This window comes from Oncorhynchus gorbuscha, linkage group LG23 (assembly GCF_021184085.1).
Source record: "Oncorhynchus gorbuscha isolate QuinsamMale2020 ecotype Even-year linkage group LG23, OgorEven_v1.0, whole genome shotgun sequence".
Lineage (NCBI taxonomy): Eukaryota > Metazoa > Chordata > Actinopteri > Salmoniformes > Salmonidae > Oncorhynchus > Oncorhynchus gorbuscha.
This window is the reverse complement of record NC_060195.1, coordinates 35,269,556-35,288,411: the sequence shown is the minus strand read 5'-3', so window position 1 is coordinate 35,288,411 and position 18,856 is coordinate 35,269,556. Positions and strand designations below refer to the sequence as shown.

General features: G+C 42.0%; 6 non-coding genes across 6 annotated transcripts; all 6 read right to left on the bottom strand.

The window, feature by feature from the left end:
• Positions 1-2,930: 2,930 nt before the first annotated feature.
• Positions 2,931-3,003, bottom strand: trnaa-agc. Its single transcript has one exon. It is a non-coding gene; the product is annotated as a tRNA-Ala (tRNA).
• Positions 3,004-3,239: 236 nt separating this feature from the next.
• Positions 3,240-3,312, bottom strand: trnaa-agc. Its single transcript has one exon. It is a non-coding gene; the product is annotated as a tRNA-Ala (tRNA).
• Positions 3,313-6,764: 3,452 nt separating this feature from the next.
• trnaa-agc lies at positions 6,765-6,837 on the bottom strand. Its single transcript has one exon. It is a non-coding gene; the product is annotated as a tRNA-Ala (tRNA).
• Positions 6,838-9,564: 2,727 nt separating this feature from the next.
• On the bottom strand, positions 9,565-9,637 carry trnaa-ugc. The gene has a single exon. It is a non-coding gene; the product is annotated as a tRNA-Ala (tRNA).
• Positions 9,638-13,225: 3,588 nt separating this feature from the next.
• Positions 13,226-13,298, bottom strand: trnaa-agc. The gene has a single exon. It is a non-coding gene; the product is annotated as a tRNA-Ala (tRNA).
• A 4,470-nt stretch (positions 13,299-17,768) lies between these two features.
• trnaa-agc lies at positions 17,769-17,841 on the bottom strand. Its single transcript has one exon. It is a non-coding gene; the product is annotated as a tRNA-Ala (tRNA).
• Positions 17,842-18,856: the final 1,015 nt, after the last annotated feature.

The window sequence follows — 18,856 nt, the reverse complement described above, 5'->3', positions numbered from 1 at the left end:
TTGTAGCTCTGGATACTAACCCAACAATACAACTATTTCCACCACTGGGCTTACTGCAGTCACTACTTCAACCTTTACTGAACTACCATGAAAAATACTTTTAGACAGCTGAAGCAAGCATACTTTTAAAAAAATATCCTTTCTTATGGACGAGGGATTTGGCAGTGCGGTCATTGAGATTTCATACTTCTTGTTGGAGGTGCAGGGGGATTAGCTCAAATGGTAGAGTGCTTGCTTTAGCATGTGAGAGGTTGGGATTGATGACTGCATCCTCCAACTATTTAGTTTGGTTCAATCAGCACACATTGTTGTTGTAGCTCTGGATACTAACCCAACAATACAACTATTTCCACCACTGGGCTTACTGCAGTCACTACTTCAACCTCCAACTGAACTACCATGAAAAATACTTTTAGACAGCTGAAGCAAGCATACTTTTTAAAAAGTATCCTTTCTTATGGACGAGGGATTTGGCAGTGCGGTCATTGAGATTTCATACTTCTTGTTGGAGGTGCATGGGATTAGCTCAAATGGTAGAGCGCTCTGCTTTGCATGTCAACAACAATGTGTGCTGTAGCGGGATCGATGCCTGCATCCTCCAACTACCATTTAGAAATCTCAATGACCGCACTGCCAAATCCTTTCTAGGGAAAGGATTTTTAAAAAGCAGTTGTCATTGAGATTTCATGGTAGTTAAAGGTTGAAGTAGTTGCAGTTGTGGTGGAAATAATTGTTGGGTTAGTATCCAGAGCTCAAATGGTAGATTGAACCAAGCATGTTGGAGGAGCGGGATCGATCCTGCATCCTCCAACTATTTAGTTTGGTTCAATCAGCACACATTGTTGTTGTAGCTCTGGATACTAACCCAACAATACAACTATTTCCACCACTGGGCTTACTGCAGTCACTACTTCAACCTTTACTGAACTACCATGAAAAATACTTTTAGACAGCTGAAGCAAGCATACTTTTAAAAAAGTATCCTTTCTTATGGACGAGGATTTGGCAAGTCATTGAGATTTCATACTTCTTGTTGGAAATCTGCATTGGGGATTAGCTCAAATGGTAGAGCGCTACTTAGCAAGATGTGTAGCTGGATCGAACCTGCATCCTCCAACTATTTAGTTTGGTTCAATCAGCACACATTGTTGTTGTAGCTCTGGATACTAACTCAACAATACAACTATTTCCACCACTGGGCTTACTGCAGTACTGAACTTCAACCTTTACTGAACTACCATGAAAAATACTTTTAGACAGCTGAAGCAAGCATACTTTTAAAAAAGTATCCTTTCTTATGGGGATTCAGTAAAGTGTTGAAGTAGTGAGATTTCATACTTCAGTGTTGGAGTTGCATTGTTGGGATCCAGAGCTCAAATGGTAGAGCTGATTGAACCAAACTAAATAGTTGGAGGTAGCGGGATCGATCCCGCATCCTCCAACTATTTAGTTTGGTTCAATCAGCTAACACCCTGTTGTTCCAGCTCTGGAACTAACCCAACAATGACAACTATTTCCACCACTGGGCTTAAGAACTGATACTTTTTTAAAGTACTTGCTTCAACCTTTCTAAAAGTACCATAGTTCAAAATACTTGAAGTAGTGACTGCAAGCATAGTTTGGAAAAGTATTGTTTTAGTATCCAGAGCTACAACAACAATGTTGCTGATTGAACCAAACTAAATTGAGGATTTCATACTTCTTGTTGATCCCGCTACCTCTCACATGCTAAGCAAGCGCTCACCATGAGCTAATCCCCCTGCGCTCCAACAAGAAGTATGAAATCTCAATGACCGCACTGCCAAATCCCTCGTCCATAAGAAAGGATAATTTTTAAAAAGTATGCTTGCTTCAGCTGTCTAAAAGTATTTTTCATGGTAGTTCAGTAAAGGTTGAAGTAGTGACTGCAGTAAGCCCAGTGGTGGAAATAGTTGTATTGTTGGGTTAGTATCCAGAGCTACAACAACAATGTGTGCTGATTGAACCAAACTAAATAGTTGGAGGATGCAGGCATCGATCCCGCTACCTCTCACATGCTAAGCGAGCGCTCTACCATTTGAGCTAATCCCCCTGTTCCTCCAACAAGAAGTATGAAATCTCAATGACCGCACTGCCAAATCCCTCGTCCATAAGAAAGGATACTTTTTAAAAAGTATGCTTGCTTCAGCTGTCTAAAAGTATTTTTCATGGTAGTTCAGTAAAGGTTGAAGTAGTGACTGCAGTAAGCCCAGTGGTGGAAATAGTTGTATTGTTGGGTTAGTATCCAGAGCTACAACAACAATGTGTGCTGATTGAACCAAACTAAATAGTTGGAGGATGCAGGCATCGATCCCGCTACCTCTCACATGCTAAGCAGCGCTCTACCATTTGAGCTAATCCCCCTGCAGCTCCAACAAGAAGTATGAAATCTCAATGACCGCACTGCCAAATCCCTTCCATAAGAAAGGATATTTTTTTAAAAGTATGCTTGCTTCAGCTGTCTAAAAGTATTTTTCATGGTAGTTCAGTAAAGGTTGAAGTAGTGACTGCAGTAAGCCCAGTGGTGGAAATAGTTGTATTGTTGGGTTAGTATCCAGAGCTACAACAACAATGTGTGCTGATTGAACCAAACTAAATAGTTGGAGGATGCAGGCATCGATCCCGCTACCTCTCACATGCTAAGCGAGCGCTCTACCATTTGAGCTAATCCCCCTGTGCCTCCAACAAGAAGGATGAAATCTCAATGACCGCACTGCCAAATCCCTCGTCCATAAGAAAGGATACTTTTAAAAAGTATGCTTGCTTCAGCTGTCTAAAAGTATTTTTCATGGTAGTTCAGTAAAGGTTGAAGTAGTGACTGCAGTAAGCCCAGTGGTGGAAATAGTTGTATTGTTGGGTTAGTATCCAGAGCTACAACAACAATGTGTGCTGATTGAACCAAACTAAATAGTTGGAGGATGCGGGCATCGATCCCGCTACCTCTCACATGCTAAGCGAGCGCTCTACCATTTGAGCTAATCCCCCTGCCTCCAACAAGAAGTATGAAATCTCAATGACCGCACTGCCAAATCCCTCGTCCATAAGAAAGGATACTTTTTAAAAGTATGCTTGCTTCAGCTGTCTAAAAGTATTTTTCATGGTAGTTCAGTAAAGGTTGAAGTAGTGACTGCAGTAAGCCCAGTGGTGGAAATAGTTGTATTGTTGGGTTAGTATCCAGAGCTACAACAACAATGTGTGCTGATTGAACCAAACTAAATAGTTGGAGGATGCGGGCATCGATCCCGCTACCTCTCACATGCTAAGCGAGCGCTCTACCATTTGAGCTAATCCCCCTGTTCCTCCAACAAGAAGTATGAAATCTCAATAACCGCACTGCCAAATCCCTCGTCCATAAGAAAGGATACTTTTTTTAAAAGTATGCTTGCTTCATCTGTCTAAAAGTATTTTTCATGGTAGTTCAGTAAAGGTTGAAGTAGTGACTGCAGTAAGCCCAGTGGTGGAAATAGTTGTATTGTTGGGTTAGTATCCAGAGCTACAACAACAATGTGTGCTGATTGAACCAAACTAAATAGTTGGAGGATGCAGGCATCGATCCCGCTACCTCTCACATGCTAAGCGAGCGCTCTACCATTTGAGCTAATCCCCTGCGCCTCCAACAAGAAGTATGAAATCTCAATGACCGCACTGCCAAATCCCTCGTCCATAAGAAAGGATACTTTTTAAAAAGTATGCTTGCTTCAGCTGTCTAAAAGTATTTTTTCATGGTAGTTCAGTAAAGGTTGAAGTAGTGACTGCAGTAAGCCCAGTGGTGGAAATAGTTGTATTGTTGGGTTAGTATCCAGAGCTACAACAACAATGTGTGCTGATTGAACCAAACTAAATAGTTGGAGGATGCAGGCATCGATCTACCTCTCACATGCTAAAGCGAGCGCTCTACCATTTGAGCTAATCCCCTGCAAGAAGTATGAAATCTCAATGACCGCACTGCCAAAAGTCCATAAGAAAGGATACTTTTTTAAAAAGTATGCTTGCTTCAGCCGTCTAAAAGTATTTTTCATGGTAGTTCAGTAAAGGTTGAAGTAGTGACTGCAGTAAGCCCAGTGGTAAATATTTGCTGATTGCTAAATAGTTGGAGGATAATCCCGCTACCTCTCACATGCTAAGCGAGTGCTCTACCATTTGAGCTAATCCCCTGCACCTCCAAAGAAGTATGAAATCTCAATGACCGCACTGCCAAATCCCTCGTCCATAAGAAAGGATACTTTTTAAAAAGTATGCTTGCTTCAGCTGTCTAAAAGTATTTTTCATGGTAGTTCAGTAAAGGTTGAAGTAGTGACTGCAGTAAGCCCAGTGGTGGAAATAGTTGTATTGTTGGGTTAGTATCCAGAGCTACAACAACAATGTGTGCTGATTGAACCAAACTAAATAGTTGGAGGATGCGGGCATCGATCCCGCTACCTCTCACATGCTAAGCGAGCGCTCTACCATTTGAGCTAACTCCCCTGCACCTCAACAAGAAGTATGAAATCTCAATGACCGCACTGCCAAATCCCTCGTCCATAAGAAAGGATATTTTTTAAAAAGTATGCTTGCTTCAGCTGTCTAAAAGTATTTTTCATGGTAGTTCAGTAAAGGTTGAAGTAGTGACTGCAGTAAGCCCAGTGGTGGAAATAGTTGTATTGTTGGGTTAGTATCCAGAGCTACAACAACAATGTGTGCTGATTGAACCAAACTAAATAGTTGGAGGATGCAGGCATCGATCCCGCTACCTCTCACATGCTAAGCAAGCGCTCTACCATTTGAGCTAATCCCCCTGCAGCCTCAAGAAGTATGAAATCTCAAGAAAGGATACTTTTTAAAAAGTATGCTTGCTTCAGCTGTCTAAAAGTATTTTTCATGGTAGTTCAGTAAAGGTTGAAGTAGTGACTGCAGTAAGCCCAGTGGTGGAAATAGTTGTATTGTTGGGTTAGTATCCAGAGCTACAACAACAATGTGTGCTGATTGAACCAAACTAAATATTGGAGGATGAGATCCCCTAACCTCTCACATGCAAAGCGAGCGCCTACCATTTGAGCTAATCCCTGTTCCTCCAACAAGAAGTATGAATTCTCAATGACCGCACTGCCAAATCCCTCGTCCATAAGAAAGGATACTTTTTAAAAAGTATGCTTGCTTCAGCTGTCTAAAAGTTTTTTTCATGGTAGTTCAGTAAAGGTTGAAGTAGTGACTGCAGTAAGCCCAGTGGTGGAAATAGTTGTATTGTTGGGTTAGTATCCAGAGCTACAACAACAATGTGTGCTGATTGAACCAAACTAAATAGTTGGAGGATGCGGGCATCGATCCCGCTACCTCTCACATGCTAAGCGAGCACTCTACCATTTGAGCTAATCCCCTACGCCTCCAACAAGAAGTATGAAATCTCAATGACCGCACTGCCAAATCCCTCGTCCATAAGAAAGGATACTTTTTAAAAAGTATGCTTGCTTCAGCTGTCTAAAAGTATTTTTCATGGTAGTTCAGTAAAGGTTGAAGTAGTGACTGCAGTAAGCCCAGTGGTGGAAATAGTTGTATTGTTGGGTTAGTATCCAGAGCTACAACAACAATGTGTGCTGATTGAACCAAACTAAATAGTTGGAGGATGCAGGCATCGATCCCGCTACCTCTCACATGCTAAGCGAGCGCTCTACCATTTGAGCTAATCCCCTGCCTCCAACAAGAAGTATGAAATCTCAATGACCGCACTGCCAAATCCCTCGTCCATAAGAAAGGATACTTTTTTAAAAAGTATGCTTGCTTCAGCTGTCTAAAAGTATTTTTCATGGTAGTTCAGTAAAGGTTGAAGTAGTGACTGCAGTAAGCCCAGTGGTGGAAATAGTTGTATTGTTGGGTTAGTATCCAGAGCTACAACAACAATGTGTGCTGATTGAACCAAACTAAATAGTTGGAGGATGCAGGCATCGATCCCGCTACCTCTCACATGCTAAGCGAGCGCTCTACCATTTGAGCTAATCCCCCTGTTCCTTCAACAAGAAGTATGAAATCTCAATGACCGCACTGCCAAATCCCTCTCCCTAAGAAAGGAAATATTTGTTCAGTAAAGGTTGAAGTAGTGCTCAGTAAATATTGTTGGGTTAGTATCCATGCTAAGCAATGTGTGCTGATTGCTAAATAGTTGGAGGATGAAATCGATCCCAACATCTCACATGCAAAGCGAGTGCTCTGAACCCATTTGAGCTAATCCTCCAACAAGAAGTATGAAATCTCAATGACCGCACTGCCAAATCCCTCGTCCATAAGAAAGGATACTTTTAAAAAGTATGCTTGCTTCAGCTGTCTAAAAGTATTTTTCATGGTAGTTCAGTAAAGGTTGAAGTAGTGACTGCAGTAAGCCCAGTGGTGGAAATAGTTGTATTGTTGGGTTAGTATCCAGAGCTACAACAACAATGTGTGCTGATTGAACCAAACTAAATAGTTGGAGGATGCAGGCATCGATCCCGCTACCTCTCACATGCTAAGCAAGCGCTCTACCATTTGAGCTAATCCCCCTGTGCCTCCAACAAGAAGTATGAAATCTCAATGACCGCACTGCCAAATCCCTCGTCCATAAGAAAGGATACTTTTTAAAAAGTATGCTTGCTTCAGCTGTCTAAAAGTATTTTTCATGGTAGTTCAGTAAAGGTTGAAGTAGTGACTGCAGTAAGCCCAGTGGTGGAAATAGTTGTATTGTTGGGTTAGTATCCAGAGCTACAACAACAATGTGTGCTGATTGAACCAAACTAAATAGTTGGAGGATGCGGGCATCGATCCCGCTACCTCTCGCATGCTAAGCGAGCGCTCTACCATTTGAGCTAATCCCCCCTGCGCCTCCAACAAGAAGTATGAAATCTCAATGACCGCACTGCCAAATCCCTCGTCCATAAGAAAGGATACTTTTTAAAAGTATGCTTGCTTCAGCTGTCTAAAAGTATTTTTCATGGTAGTTCAGTAAAGGTTGAAGTAGTGACTGCAGTAAGCCCAGTGGTGGAAATAGTTGTATTGTTGGGTTAGTATCCAGAGCTACAACAACAATGTGTGCTGATTGAACCAAACTAAATAGTTGGAGGATGCAGGCATCGATCCCGCTACCTCTCACATGCTAAGCGAGCGCTCTACCATTTGAGCTAATCCCCTGCAGCTCCAACAAGAAGTATGAAATCTCAATGACCGCACTGCCAAATCCCTCGTCCATAAGAAAGGATACTTTTTAAAAAGTATGCTTGCTTCAGCTGTCTAAAAGTATTTTTCATGGTAGTTCAGTAAAGGTTGAAGTAGTGACTGCAGTAAGCCCAGTGGTGGAAATAGTTGTATTGTTGGGTTAGTATCCAGAGCTACAACAACAATGTGTGCTGATTGAACCAAACTAAATAGTTGGAGGATGCAGGCATCAATCCGCTACCTCTCACATGCTAAGCGAGCGCTCTACCATTTGAGCTAATCCCCCTGCCTCCAACAAGAAGTATGAAATCTCAATGACCGCACTGCCAAATCCCTCGTCCATAAGAAAGGATACTTTTTAAAAGTATGCTTGCTTCAGCTGTCTAAAAGTATTTTTCATGGTAGTTCAGTAAAGGTTGAAGTAGTGACTGCAGTAAGCCCAGTGGTGGAAATAGTTGTATTGTTGGGTTAGTATCCAGAGCTACAACAACAATGTGTGCTGATTGAACCAAACTAAATAGTTGGAGGATGCGGGCATCGATCCCGCTACCTCTCACATGCAAAGCGAGCGCTCTACCATTTGAGCTAATCCCCTGTGCCTCCAACAAGAAGTATGAAATCTCAATGACCGCACTGCCAAATCCCTCGTCCATAAGAAAGGATACTTTTTAAAAAGTATGCTTGCTTCAGCTGTCTAAAAGTATTTTTCATGGTAGTTCAGTAAAGGTTGAAGTAGTGACTGCAGTAAGCCCAGTGGTGGAAATAGTTGTATTGTTGGGTTAGTATCCAGAGCTACAACAACAATGTGTGCTGATTGAACCAAACTAAATAGTTGGAGGATGCAGGCATCGATCCCGCTACCTCTCACATGCTAAGCGAGCGCTCTACCATTTGAGCTAATCCCCCCTGCGCTCCAACAAGAAGTATGAAATCTCAATGACCGCACTGCCAAATCCCTCGTCCATAAGAAAGGATACTTTTTAAAAAGTATGCTTGCTTCAGCTGTCTAAAAGTATTTTTCATGGTAGTTCAGTAAAGGTTGAAGTAGTGACTGCAGTAAGCCCAGTGGTGGAAATAGTTGTATTGTTGGGTTAGTATCCAGAGCTACAACAACAATGTGTGCTGATTGAACCAAACTAAATAGTTGGAGGATGCAGGCATCGATCCCGCTACCTCTCACATGCTAAGCGAGCGCTCTACCATTTGAGCTAATCCCCCTGCGCCTCCAACAAGAAGTATGAAATCTCAATGACCGCACTGCCAAATCCCTCGTCCATAAGAAAGGATACTTTTTAAAAAGTATGCTTGCTTCAGCTGTCTAAAAGTATTTTTCATGGTAGTTCAGTAAAGGTTGAAGTAGTGACTGCAGTAAGCCCAGTGGTGGAAATAGTTGTATTGTTGGGTTAGTATCCAGAGCTACAACAACAATGTGTGCTGATTGAACCAAACTAAATAGTTGGAGGATGCAGGCATCGATCCCACTACCTCTCACATGCTAAGCGAGCGCTCTACCATTTGAGCTAATCCCCCTGTGCCTCCAACAAGAAGTATGAAATCTCAATGTCCTCACTGCCAAATCCCTCGTCCATAAGAAAGGATACTTTTTAAAAGTATGCTTGCTTCAGCTGTCTAAAAGTATTTTTCATGGTAGTTCAGTAAAGGTTGAAGTAGTGACTGCAGTAAGCCCAGTGGTGGAAATAGTTGTATTGTTGGGTTAGTATCCAGAGCTACAACAACAATGTGTGCTGATTGAACCAAACTAAATAGTTGGAGGATGCAGGCATCGATCCCGCTACCTCTCGCATGCTAAGCGAGCGCTCTACCATTTGAGCTAATCCCCTGTGCCTCCAACAAGAAGTATGAAATCTCAATGACCGCACTGCCAAATCCCTCGTCCATAAGAAAGGATACTTTTTTAAAAAGTATGCTTGCTTCAGCTGTCTAAAAGTATTTTTCATGGTAGTTCAGTAAAGGTTGAAGTAGTGACTGCAGTAAGCCCAGTGGTGGAAATAGTTGTATTGTTGGGTTAGTATCCAGAGCTACAACAACAATGTGTGCTGATTGAACCAAACTAAATAGTTGGAGGATGCAGGCATCGATCCCGCTACCTCTCACATGCTAAGCGAGCGCTCTACCATTTGAGCTAATCCCCCTGTGCTCCAACAAGAAGTATGAAATCTCAATGACCGCACTGCCAAATCCCTCGTCCATAAGAAAGGATACTTTTTAAAAAGTATGCTTGCTTCAGCTGTCTAAAAGTATTTTTCATGGTAGTTCAGTAAAGGTTGAAGTAGTGACTGCAGTAAGCCCAGTGGTGGAAATAGTTGTATTGTTGGGTTAGTATCCAGAGCTACAACAACAATGTGTGCTGATTGAACCAAACTAAATAGTTGGAGGATGCGGGCATCGATCCCGCTACCTCTCGCATGCAAAGCAAGCGCTCTACCATTTGAGCTAATCCCCCTGTTCCTCCAACAAGAAGTATGAAATCTCAATGACCGCACTGCCAAATCCCTCGTCCATAAGAAAGGATACTTTTTAAAAAGTATGCTTGCTTCAGCTGTCTAAAAGTATTTTTCATGGTAGTTCAGTAAAGGTTGAAGTAGTGACTGCAGTAAGCCCAGTGGTGGAAATAGTTGTATTGTTGGGTTAGTATCCAGAGCTACAACAACAATGTGTGCTGATTGAACCAAACTAAATAGTTGGAGGATGCAGGCATCGATCCCGCTACCTCTCACATGCTAAGCGAGCGCTCTACCATTTGAGCTAATCCCCTGCAGCTCCAACAAGAAGTATGAAATCTCAATGACCGCACTGCCAAATCCCTCGTCCATAAGAAAGGATACTTTTTAAAAAGTATGCTTGCTTCAGCTGTCTAAAAGTATTTTTCATGGTAGTTCAGTAAAGGTTGAAGTAGTGACTGCAGTAAGCCCAGTGGTGGAAATAGTTGTATTGTTGAGTTAGTATCCAGAGCTACAACAACAATGTGTGCTGATTGAACCAAACTAAATAGTTGGAGAATGCAGGCATCGATCCCGCTACCTCTCACATGCTAAGCGAGCGCTCTACCATTTGAGCTAATCCCCTGTGCCTCCAACAAGAAGTATGAAATCTCAATGACCGCACTGCCAAATCCCTCGTCCATAAGAAAGGATACTTTTTAAAAAGTATGCTTGCTTCAGCTGTCTAAAAGTATTTTTCATGGTAGTTCAGTAAAGGTTGAAGTAGTGACTGCAGTAAGCCCAGTGGTGGAAATAGTTGTATTGTTGGGTTAGTATCCAGAGCTACAACAACAATGTGTGCTGATTGAACCAAACTAAATAGTTGGAGGATGCGGGCATCGATCCCTCTACCTCTCACATGCTAAACGAGCGCTCTACCATTTGAGCTAATCCCCCTGCACTTCCAACAAGAAGTATGAAATCTCAATGACCGCACTGCCAAATCCCTCGTCCATAAGAAAGGATACTTTTAAAAAGTATGCTTGCTTCAGCTGTCTAAAAGTATTTTTCATGGTAGTTCAGTAAAGGTTGAAGTAGTGACTGCAGTAAGCCCAGTGGTGGAAATAGTTGTATTGTTGGGTTAGTATCCAGAGCTACAACAACAATGTGTGCTGATTGAACCAAACTAAATAGTTGGAGGATGCAGGCATCAATCCCGCTACCTCTCACATGCTAAGCGAGCGCTCTACCATTTGAGCTAATCCCCTGTTCCTTCAACAAGAAGTATGAAATCTCAATGACCGCACTGCCAAATCCCTCGTCCATAAGAAAGGATACTTTTTAAAAGTATGCTTGCTTCAGCTGTCTAAAAGTATTTTTCATGGTAGTTCAGTAAAGGTTGAAGTAGGCAGTAAGCCCAGTGGTGGAAATAGTTGTATTGTTGGGTTAGTATCCAGAGCTACAATGCTGATTGAACCAAACTAAATAGTTGGAGGATGCATGAGCGAATGCTCTACCATTTGAGCTAATCCCCTGCGCTCCAACAAGAAGTATGAAATCTCAATGACCGCACTGCCAAATCCCTCGTCCATAAGAAAGGATACTTTTTAAAAGTATGCTTGCTTCAGCTGTCTAAAAGTATTTTTCATGGTAGTTCAGTAAAGGTTGAAGTAGTGACTGCAGTAAGCCCAGTGGTGGAAATAGTTGTATTGTTGGGTTAGTATCCAGAGCTACAACAACAATGTGTGCTGATTGAACCAAACTAAATAGTTGGAGGATGCAGGCATCGATCCCGCTACCTCTCACATGCTAAGCGAGCGCTCTACCATTTGAGCTAATCCCCCTGTGCTCCAACAAGAAGTATGAAATCTCAATGACCGCACTGCCAAATCCCTCGTCCATAAGAAAGGATACTTTTTAAAAAGTATGCTTGCTTCAGCTGTCTAAAAGTATTTTTTTCATGGTAGTTCAGTAAAGGTTGAAGTAGTGACTGCAGTAAGCCCAGTGGTGGAAATAGTTGTATTGTTGGGTTAGTATCCAGAGCTACAACAACAATGTGTGCTGATTGAACCAAACTAAATAGTTGGAGGATGCAGGCATCGATCCCGCTACCTCTCGCATGCTAAGCGAGCGCTCTACCATTTGAGCTAATCCCCCTGTGCCTCCAACAAGAAGTATGAAATCTCAATGACCGCACTGCCAAATCCCTCGTCCATAAGAAAGGATACTTTTTAAAAAGTATGCTTGCTTCAGCTGTCTAAAAGTATTTTTCATGGTAGTTCAGTAAAGGTTGAAATAGTGACTGCAGTAAGCCAAGTGGTGGAAATAGTTGTATTGTTGGGTTAGTATCCAGAGCTACAACAACAATGTGTGCTGATTGAACCAAACTAAATAGTTGGAGGATGCGGCATCAATCCCGCTACCTCTCACATGCTAAGCGAGCGCTCTACCATTTGAGCTAATCCCCTGTTCCTTCAACAAGAAGTATGAAATCTCAATGACCGCACTGCCAAATCCCTCGTCCATAAGAAAGGATACTTTTAAAAAGTATGCTTGAGCTGTCTAAAAGATGGTAGTTCAGTAAAGGTTGAAGTAGTGACATAAGCCCAGTGGTGGAAATAGTTGTATTGTTGGGTTAGTATCCAGAGCTACAACAACAATGATTGAACCAAACTAAATAGTTGGAGGATGCGGATCGATTCTCCTATCTCTCACATGCTAAGCGAGCGCTCTACCATTTGAGCTAATCCCCTGCGCCTCCAACAAGAAGTATGAAATCTCAATGACCGCACTGCCAAATCCCTCGTCCATAAGAAAGGATACTTTTTAAAAGTATGCTTGCTTCAGCTGTCTAAAAGTATTTTTCATGGTAGTTCAGTAAAGGTTGAAGTAGTGACTGCAGTAAGCCCAGTGGTGGAAATAGTTGTATTGTTGGGTTAGTATCCAGAGCTACAACAACAATGTGTGCTGATTGAACCAAACTAAATAGTTGGAGGATGCAGGCATCGATCCCTACCTCTCACATGCTAAGCGAGCGCTCTACCATTTGAGCTAATCCCCCTGTGCCTCCAACAAGAAGTATGAAATCTCAATGACCGCACTGCCAAATCCCTCGTCCATAAGAAAGGATATTTTTTAAAAGTATGCTTGCTTCAGCTGTCTAAAAGTATTTTTCATGGTAGTTCAGTAAAGGTTGAAGTAGTGACTGCAGTAAGCCCAGTGGTGGAAATAGTTGTATTGTTGGGTTAGTATCCAGAGCTACAACAACAATGTGTGCTGATTGAACCAAACTAAATAGTTGGAGGATGCGGAAATCAATCCCAATACCTCTAGGATGCTAAACGAGCGCTCTCTACCATTTGAGCTAATCCCCCTGTGCCTCCAACAAGAAGTATGAAATCTCAATGACCGCACTGCCAAATCCTCGTCCATAAGAAAGGATACTTTTTAAAAGTATGCTTGCTTCAGCTGTCTAAAAGTATTTTTCATGGTAGTTCAGTAAAGGTTGAAGTAGTGACTGCAGTAAGCCCAGTGGTGGAAATAGTTGTATTGTTGGGTTAGTATCCAGAGCTACAACAACAATGTGTGCTGATTGAACCAAACTAAATAGTTGGAGGATGCGGGCATCGATCCCGCTACCTCTCACATGCTAAGCGAGCGCTCTACCATTTGAGCTAATCCCCCTGTGCCTCCAACAAGAAGTATGAAATCTCAATGACAGCACTGCCAAATCCTCGTCCATAAGAAAGGATACTTTTTTAAAGTATGCTTGCTTCAGCTGTCTAAAAGTATTTTTCATGGTAGTTCAGTAAAGGTTGAAGTAGTGACTGCAGTAAGCCCAGTGGTGGAAATAGTTGTATTGTTGGGTTAGTATCCAGAGCTACAACAACAATGTGTGCTGATTGAACCAAACCTTTAATCGATCCCTACCTCTCACATGCTAAGCGAGCGCTCTACCATTTGAGCTAATCCCCTGTGCCTCCAACAAGAAGTATGAAATCTCAATGACCGCACTGCCAAATCCCTCGTCCATAAGAAAGGATACTTTTTAAAAAGTATGCTTGCTTCAGCTGTCTAAAAGTATTTTTCATGGTAGTTCAGTAAAGGTTGAAGTAGTGACTGCAGTAAGCCCAGTGGTGGAAATAGTTGTATTGTTGGGTTAGTATCCAGAGCTACAACAACAATGTGTGCTGATTGAACCAAACTAAATAGTTGGAGGATGCGGGCATCGATCCTGCTACCTCTCACATGCTAAGCAAGCGCTCTACCATTTGAGCTAATCCCCTGTGCCTCCAACAAGAAGTATGAAATCTCAATGACCGCACTGCCAAATCCCTCGTCCATAAGAAAGGATACTTTTTAAAAAGTATGCTTGCTTCAGCTGTCTAAAAGTATTTTTCATGGTAGTTCAGTAAAGGTTGAAGTAGTGACTGCAGTAAGCCCAGTGGTGGAAATAGTTGTATTGTTGGGTTAGTATCCAGAGCTACAACAACAATAGCTGATTGAACCAAACTAAATATTTGGAGGATGCGGGCATCGATTCGCTACCTCTGCATGCAAACGAGCGCTCTACCATTTGAGCTAATCCCCTGTGCCTCCAACAAGAAGTATGAAATCTCAATGACCGCACTGCCAAATCCTCGTCCATAAGAAAGGATACTTTTTTTTAAAAGTATGCTTGCTTCAGCTGTCTAAAAGTATTTTTCATGGTAGTTCAGTAAAGGTTGAAGTAGTGACTGCAGTAAGCCCAGTGGTGGAAATAGTTGTATTGTTGGGTTAGTATCCAGAGCTACAACAACAATGTGTGCTGATTGAACCAAACTAAATAGTTGGAGGATGCGGGCATCGATCCCGCTACCTCTCGCATGCTAAGCAAGCACTCTACCATTTGAGCTAATCCCCCTGTGCCTCCAACAAGAAGTATGAAATCTCAATGACCGCACTGCCAAATCCCTCGTCCATAAGAAAGGATACTTTTTTAAAAAGTATGCTTGCTTCAGCTGTCTAAAAGTATTTTTCATGGTAGTTCAGTAAAGGTTGAAGTAGTGACTGCAGTAAGCCCAGTGGTGGAAATAGTTGTATTGTTGGGTTAGTATCCAGAGCTACAACAACAATGTGTGCTGATTGAACCAAACTAAATATTTGGAGGATGCGGGCATCGAATCCCTATCTCTCATGCTAAACGAGCGCTCTACCATTTGAGCTAATCCCCCTGTTCCTTCAACAAGAAGTATGAAATCTCAATGACCGCACTGCCAAATCCCTCGTCCATAAGAAAGGATACTTTTTTTAAAGTATGCTTGCTTCAGCTGTCTAAAAGTATTTTTCATGGTAGTTCAGTAAAGGTTGAAGTAGTGACTGCAGTAAGCCCAGTGGTGGAAATAGTTGTATTGTTGGGTTAGTATCCAGAGCTACAACAACAATGTGTGCTGATTGAACCAAACTAAATAGTTGGAGGATGCAGGAAATCGATCCCAATACCTCTCACATGCTAAGCGAGCGCTCTACCATTTGAGATAATCCCCTGTGCCTCCAACAAGAAGTATGAAATCTCAATGACCGCACTGCCAAATCCCTCGTCCATAAGAAAGGATACTTTTTAAAAAGTATGCTTGCTTCAGCTGTCTAAAAGTATTTTTCATGGTAGTTCAGTAAAGGTTGAAGTAGTGACTGCAGTAAGCCCAGTGGTGGAAATAGTTGTATTGTTGGGTTAGTATCCAGAGCTACAACAACAATGTGTGCTGATTGAACCAAACTAAATAGTTGGAGGATGCGGGCATCGATCCCACTACCTCTCGCATGCTCAAGCGAGCGCTCTACCATTTGAGCTAATCCCCTGTGCCTCCAACAAGAAGTATGAAATCTCAATGACTGCACTGCCAAATCCCTGTCCATAAGAAAGGATACTTTTTTTAAAGTATGCTTGCTTCAGCTGTCTAAAAGTATTTTTCATGGTAGTTCAGTAAAGGTTGAAGTAGTGACTGCAGTAAGCCCAGTGGTGGAAATAGTTGTATTGTTGGGTTAGTATCCAGAGCTACAACAACAATGTGTGCTGATTGAACCAAACTAAATAGTTGGAGGATGCGGAAATCAATCCCAATACCTCTCACATGCTAAGAGAGCGCTCTACCATTTGAGATAATCCCCTGTGCCTCCAACAAGAAGTATGAAATCTCAATGACCGCACTGCCAAATCCTCGTCCATAAGAAAGGATACTTTTTTAAAGTATGCTTGCTTCAGCTGTCTAAAAGTATTTTTCATGGTAGTTCAGTAAAGGTTGAAGTAGTGACTGCAGTAAGCCCAGTGGTGGAAATAGTTGTATTGTTGGGTTAGTATCCAGAGCTACAACAACAATGTGTGCTGATTGAACCAAACTAAATAGTTGGAGGATGCGGCATCAATCCCAATACCTCTCACATGCTAAACGAGCGCTCTACCATTTGAGATAATCCCCCTGTTCCTTCCAACAAGAAGTATGAAATCTCAATGACCGCACTGCCAAATCCCTCATAACCATAAGAAAGGATACTTTTTTTAAAGTATGCTTGCTTCAGCTGTCTAAAAGTATTTTTCATGGTAGTTCAGTAAAGGTTGAAGTAGTGACTGAAGTAAGCCCAGTGGTGGAAATAGTTGTATTGTTGGGTTAGTATCCAGAGCTACAACAACAATGTGTGCTGATTGAACCAAACTAAATAGTTGGAGGATGCGGAAATCGATCCCAATACCTCTCACATGCTAAGCGAGCGCTCTACCATTTGAGATAATCCCCCTGTTCCTCCAACAAGAAGTATGAAATCTCAATGACCGCACTGCCAAATCCCTCGTCCATAAGAAAGATAATTTTTTTTTAAAAAGTATGCTTGCTTCAGCTGTGTAAAAGTATTTTTCATGGTAGTTCAGTAAAGGTTGAAGTAGTGACTGAGTAAGCCCAGTGGTGGAAATAGTTGTACTATCCAGAGCTACAACAACAATGTGCTGATTGAACCAAACTAAATAGTTGGAGGATGCGGGTTATCGATTCTCAATCTCTCTCATGCTAAGCGAGCGCTCTACCATTTGAGCTAATCCCCCTGTGCCTCCAACAAGAAGTATGAAATCTCAATGAGCACTGCCAAATCCCTCGTCCATAAGAAAGGATACTTTTTAAAAGTATGCTTGCTTCAGCTGTCTAAAAGTATTTTTTCATGGTAGTTCAGTAAAGGTTGAAGTAGTGACTGCAGTAAGCCCAGTGGTGGAAATAGTTGTATTGTTGGGTTAGTATCCAGAGCTACAACAACAATGTGTGCTGATTGAACCAAACTAAATAGTTGGAGGATGCGGGCATCGATCCCACTACCTCTCGCATGCTAAGCGAGCGCTCTACCATTTGAGCTAATCCCCTGTGCCTCCAACAAGAAGTATGAAATCTCAATGACCGCACTGCCAAATCCTCGTCCATAAGAAAGGATAATTTTTAAAAAGTATGCTTGCTTCAGCTGTCTAAAAGTATTTTTCATGGTAGTTCAGTAAAGGTTGAATAGTGACTGCAGTAAGCCCAGTGGTGGAATAGTTGTATTGTTGGGTTATTTGCTGAGCTAAATAGTTGGAATCCCCCATGTGCCTACCATTTGAGCTAACAAGAAGTAGGAAATCTCAATGACCGCACTGCCAAATCCCTCGTCCATAAGAAGGATACTTTTTTTAAAGTATGCTTGCTTCAGCTGTCTAAAAGTATTTTTCATGGTAGTTCAGTAAAGGTTGAAGTAGTGACTGCAGTAAGCCCAGTGGTGGAAATAGTTGTATTGTTGGGTTAGTATCCAGAGCTACAACAACAATGTGTGCTGATTGAACTAAACTAAATAGTTGGAGGATGCGGGCATCGATCCCGCTACCTCTCACATGCTAAACGAGCGCTCTACCATTTGAGATAATCCCCCTGTGCCTCCAACAAGAAGTATGAAATCTCAATGACCGCACTGCCAAATCCTCGTCCATAAGAAAGGATACTTTTTTAAAGTATGCTTGCTTCAGCTGTCTAAAAGTTTTTTTCATGGTAGTTCAGTAAAGGTTGAAGTAGTGACTGCAGTAAGCCCAGTGGTGGAAATAGTTGTATTGTTGGGTTAGTATCCAGAGCTACAACAACAATGTGTGCTGATTGAACCAAACTAAATAGTTGGAGGATGCGGGCATCGATCCCGCTACCTCTCGCATGCTAAGCGAGCGCTCTACCATTTGAGCTAATCCCCCTGTGCCTCCAACAAGAAGTATGAAATCTCAATGACCGCACTGCCAAATCCCTCGTCCATAAGAAAGGATACTTTTTTTAAAGTATGCTTGCTTCAGCTGTCTAAAAGTATTTTTCATGGTAGTTCAGTAAAGGTTGAAGTAGTGACTGCAGTAAGCCCAGTGGTGGAAATAGTTGTATTGTTGGGTTAGTATCCAGAGCTACAACAACAATGTGTGCTGATTGAACCAAACTAAATAGTTGGAGGATGCGGAAATCGATCCCAATACCTCTCACATGCTAAACGAGCGCTCTATACCATTTGAGATAATCCCCTGTGCCTCCAACAAGAAGTATGAAATCTCAATGACCGCACTGCCAAATCCCTCGTCCATAAGAAAGGATACTTTTTTAAAGTATGCTTGCTTCAGCTGTCTAAAAGTATTTTTCATGGTAGTTCAGTAAAGGTTGAAGTAGTGACTGCAGTAAGCCCTGTGGTGGAAATAGTTGTATTGTTGGGTTAGTATCCAGAGCTACAACAACAATGTGTGCTGATTGAACCAAACTAAATAGTTGGAGGATGCGGAAATCAATCCCAATACCTCTAGGATGCTAACGAGCGCTCTACCATTTGAGATAATCCCCTGTTCCTCCAACAAGAAGTATGAAATCTCAATGACCGCACTGCCAAATCCCTCGTCCATAAGAAAGATACTTTTTTAAGTATGCTTGCTTCAGCTGTCTAAAAGTATTTTTCATGGTAGTTCAGTAAAGGTTGAAGTAGTGACTGCAGTAAGCCCTGTGGTGGAAATAGTTGTATTGTTGGGTTAGTATCCAGAGCTACAACAACAATGTGCTGATTGAACCAAACTAAATAGTTGGAGGATGCGGAAATCAATCCCAATACCTCTACATGCTAAACGAGCGCTCTACCATTTGAGATAATCCCCCTGTGCCTCCAACAAGAAGTATGAAATCTCAATGACCGCACTGCCAAATCCCTCGTCCATAAGAAAGGATACTTTTTTTAAAGTATGC